Source organism: Lepidochelys olivacea, assembly GCF_965140295.1.
Source record: "Lepidochelys olivacea isolate rLepOli2 genome assembly, chromosome: 3".
Taxonomy (NCBI): domain Eukaryota; kingdom Metazoa; phylum Chordata; order Testudines; family Cheloniidae; genus Lepidochelys; species Lepidochelys olivacea.
The window spans coordinates 103,062,070-103,067,169 of record NC_140413.1 but is presented as its reverse complement, the minus strand read 5'-3'; positions in this window follow the sequence as shown (position 1 = coordinate 103,067,169).

The following is a 5,100-nucleotide window of genomic DNA, read 5'->3' as shown; positions in this document are numbered from 1 at the left end:
GGGTTCGGGGCCGAACGTCCTGTTCAGGGCAGGGTGGGCTCGAGCCTCTTTACCCCCTTCTGCAGCCTGAGCTGCCCCTGGGTTGCTAGTGGCGGCCCGTGCGAGCCCCCAGGCTCCATGCACTGCTCAGCAGCCTGCGAGAGCAATGCTTGGGCAATGCAGCGCAAGTCACTCGGGGTGCAGCTGTTTGCTCCTCCCAGCCGGGTTATAATCTGGCGGGCAGTAGCTGTCCCAGCCTGGCCACCTGCTGCCTTTGCTTGTTCCAGGTATTTTGCAAAGTGGTTTTGTCCAGCGGGTTTGCCACTGCCCTTTTAACTTCAGTGTCATTTCCAAATTTGTATGCTGTGTTGTTGGAGCTGTGTTGTTGGTCCCAGGATATTAGAGAGACAAGGTGGGTGAGGGAATATCTTTTATTGGACCAACTTCTGTTGGTGAGAGAAACACGCTTTTGAGCCACTCAGAGCCCTTCATCAGGTCAAGTTCAAAAGCTGGTCTCTCGCCAGAAGTTGGTCCAATTAAATATATTACCTCACCCACACTGTGTCTCTGACTTCCAGATCTGGTTTAAATTTACACCAAAGTAACATGAGAGAGAGGATAAAGAAGAGACTGGATTATATTTTATTTTGTTTGTTTTTAAGTTTATCTGGTCAAGAAAATCATCTGGAAAGTGGAACTTCTAAGAGGTCTACATGTGACTGCAGCTAGCAGAAAATGTTACTGCTTACAGCCTGACAGGCTTCACTGTTGTGAAAGAAATGTCCTGTGGCTATGCACATAAAGAGTGTGATTGCACTATATTCAGTATTCAGTCTCGCAAAACATACAGTTTCAGTCCCATACATTGCTCTTTAAAATATAATTTAAGAACATGTAATAGCAGAAAAACTAGATTAATAGTAGTATTCCAATAATGTCTGTTGGCAGGGGGCTACATGTGATTATGGTGTAGTGGTTAGAAAACTTGGGAGTCAAGACTCCTGGATTTTGTTCCCGGTTCTGATATGGACTTGAAATGTGACCCTGGAGAAAATCACTTAGCTTCTCTGTACCTTAAATTACCTCCTCATAATATGGAGATGATACTACTTCATAGCGGAGTCGAGAACCTTGTCTGAAAGGTACTATACAGTGCAATGTATTGCTCTTATTTAAGGTTTTCTGAAGCTTTAGTTCTATAAACTAGTACTTTTTATGTAAGAAATTACAGTGAAATAGTACTGATTGTGCATAGGACAAGTGAAACTGATTTAAAATTGTTACTTTAAAAACTCTTTCAGCATTGGGACAACTTTTTCTACATCCACATTAATTTTCACCCCAAAAATAGGAATTGATTAGGAGCAATTTTTGCAGATTTTCCCATTTCAAATATTTTCTCTAGCCTCTAGGAGAATATTAAGAATAGCAGTGCTTCTTATAGCAATTTTTACTTTTTGCAGCATTGGGAACATTACATGCCCTGTCTTAATACTTATGTGCAACAGGACTGCCACCTTGTGGCTCATGAAAGGGACAGAAACTTACATAAGGTGAGGTGAAAAGAAAAGGAGTACTTGTGGCACCTTAGAGACTAACACATTTATTTGAGCATAAGCTTTTGTGAGCTACAGCTCACTTCATAGGATGCATGCAGAGGAAAATACAGTGGGGAGATTTATATACACAGAGAACATGAAAGCAGGGGTGTTACCGTACACACTGTAACAAGAGTGATCAGGTAAGGTGAGCTATTACCAGCAGGAGAGCGGGGGGGGGGGGGTGGGATTGGGGGAGAGAACCTTTTGAAGTGATAATCAAGGTGGGCCATTTCCAGCAGTTGACAAGAATGTGTGAGGAACAGTGGGCGGGGGCGGGGGGGGAATAAACACAGGGAAATAGTTTTACTTTGTGTAATGACACATGCACTCCCAGTCTTTATTCAAGCCTAAGTTAATTGTATCCAGTTCCCAAATTAATTCCAATTCAGCAGTCTCTTGTTGGAGTCTGTTTCTGAAGTTTTTTTGTTGAAGAATTGCCACTTTTAGGTCTGTAATCAAGTGACCAAAGAGATTGAAGTGTTCTCCAACTGGTTTTTGAATGTTATAATTCTTGATGTCTGATTTGTGTCCATTTATTCTTTTACGTAGAGACTGCCCAGTTTGGCCAATGTACATGGCAGAGGGGCATTGCTTGCACATGATGGCATATATCACACTGGTAGATGTGCAGGTGTACAAGCCTCTGATAGCGTGGCTGATGTGATTAGGCCCTCTGATGGTGTCCCCTGAATAGATATGTGGATACAGTTGGCAACGGGCTTTGTTGCAAGGATAGGTTCCTGGGTTAGTGGTTTTGTTGTGTGGTTGCTGGTGAGTATTTGCTTCAGGTTGGGGGGCTGTTTGTAAGCAAGGACTGGCCTGTCTCCCAAGATCTGTGAGAGTGATGGGTCCTCCTTCAGGATAGGTTGTAGATCCTTGATGATGCGTTGGAGAGGTTTTAGATGGGGGCTGAAGGTGATGGCTAGTGGCATTCTCTTATTTTCTTTGTTGAGCCTGTCCTGTAGTAGGTGACTTCTGGGTACTCTTCTGGCTCTGTCAATCTGGTTCTTCACTTCAGCAGGTGGGTATTGTAGTTGTAAGAACACTTGATAGAGATCCTGTAGGTGTTTGTCTCTATCTGAGGGGTTGGAGCAAATGCGGTTGTATTGTAGAGCTTGGCTGTAGACAATGGATCGTATGGTGTGGTCTGGATGAAAGCTGGAGACATGTAGGTAGGCATAGTGGTCAGTAGGTTTCCGGTACAGGGTGGTGGTTATGTGACCATCACTTATTAGCACCATAGTGTCCAGGAAGTGGATCTCTTGTGTGGACTGGTCCAGGCTGAGGTTGATGGTGGGATGGAAATTATTGAAATCATGGTGGAATTCCTCAAGGGCCTCCTTCCCATGGGTCCAGATGATGAAGATGTCATCAATGTAACTCAAGTAGAGTAGGGGTGTTAGGGGATGAGAGCTGAGGAAGCGCTGTTCTAAATCAGCCATAAAGATGTTGGCATACTGTGGGGCCATGCAACTACCTAAAGTGGTGCCCCTAATTTGAAGGTATACATTGTGAAATAGTAATGGGTGAGGACAAAGTCACAAAGTTCAGCCACCAGGTTTGCCGGGACATTATTGGGGGTACTGTTCCTGATGGCTTGTAGTCCATCTTCGTGTGGAATGTTGGTGTAGAGGGCTTCTTCATCCATAGAGGCTAAGATGGTGTTTTCAGGAAGATCACCGATGGATTGTAGTTTCCTCAGGAAGTCAGTGGAGTCTCGAAGATAGTGGGAGTGCTGGTAGTGTAGGGCCTAAGGAGGGAGGTGAGGTGATATCTGTTACTGGACAAATTGCCTTTGATGAAAGACAGAGTACCTTTCCCATTACTGAAGAAGAGCTCTGTATAGCTCAAAAGCATGTCTCTCTCACCAACAGAAGTTGGTTCAGTAAAAAGAAAAGGAGTACTTGTGGCACCTTAGAGACTAACCAATTTATTTGAGCATGAGCTTTCGTGAGCTACAGCTCACTTCATCGGATGCATACCGTGGAAACTGCAGCAGACTTTATATACAGACAGAGAATGTATATAAAGTCTGCTGCAGTTTCCACGGTATGCATCCGATGAAGTGAGCTGTAGCTCACGAAAGCTCATGCTCAAATAAATTGGTTAGTCTCTAAGGTGCCACAAGTACTCCTTTTCTTTTTGCGAATACAGACTAACACGGCTGTTACTCTGAAATCAGTAAAAATAGTACCTCACCAGCCTTGTCTCTTTAATATCCTGGAACCAACATGGCTACAATCACACTGCAAGAAACATACATGGAAGAAACACAGTAAATTGAAGAAACTCTTTGAAAGGAGGGATTCTTATAAGTTTAGAGCAGCCGCTCATATCCTGTAATTGAGTGACACCCCAGGGAATGTCTAGCAGTTTTCTGGGGTGTGTCATGTTACTTTTAATTCCTTGTCTGTGGTCTGCTAAGTCACCTCAGATGTTACAAAAGATCTCTTAGCCATTAAACAGATTCCTATGGTGCCTCCTGTGGAACTTGGCAGTTCCTCTGGGGTGCTATATATACCATCCCAAAGGATGCTGAGGTTCTTCTCTGGAGATCTGTGGTCCATTTGTGAGTAACCAGGCAGCCATGTTATGAAAAAAAGATAAAGTGCACTTTAGCTAAACTTTTGGCTTTAATGCCCTGCTTTTTAGCATGTTATTAAATGCCTGGTGTTACAAACAGTGTCTCTCTAAATGTATTTATTTTCCACAAACCTACTGTTACTTTTTCAGGTCCTCACTTCTTCTAGTGTTACTTCCATACAGATGCTTAGTCATGACCCTGATGTTATAAACATATTTTTGTATTATAAAGAAATTAATCCCATATTATTTTGAACTTACAACTATCTGTTTACCACTTGTTCCTCATTCATACTGGGCTATATTTTCAAGACACGGCCTCTACTTGTCCACATAAGTATGCCCAGGCAGGTGCATATACAACTATTGTATTTGCATGTGCAAACAGACAATTATGCATACAAATTCTGTGATTGATAAGTTTGCATGCAAATTTGGCAGTTGTGTAAGCAAATGCTTGCACACTATTAGAAACTAGGTAAAAAGTTTAGATGTTTAATCAGATACCTTGAAACTCTTCCCTATGCTCTCCCACAGCCATCTTTCCCTGTTTCTTCTCTACAAGTCCTTGGATCACTTGCGCTCCCCTACAGCATTCTAAATTGGACTGTGGCTGCTTCTTCCTCCAACACACAACTAATTCTTTCCTGCGTCCCTGTAATTCTCTATAGGTTGTATGCTCCCTCTCACGTTCCTTTGAAGATCTAGTGCATGGGCTAGCTATTGCTATCTTTTTGATCCAGTGGATAGTGCCCTGAATTGCGACTTGAGAGACCTGGTTTCTAGTCCTGCCTCTGTCATTGATCAGCTGTGTGATTTTGAGCAAGTCACTTCACTCTCTCTGCCTCTGTTTCCTCTTCCAACATTTGCGTTGTCTATTAGATTGTAAGCTTTTGGGGGGTGGGGCAGTCTCTTATTATGTTTGTACAGTGCCTAG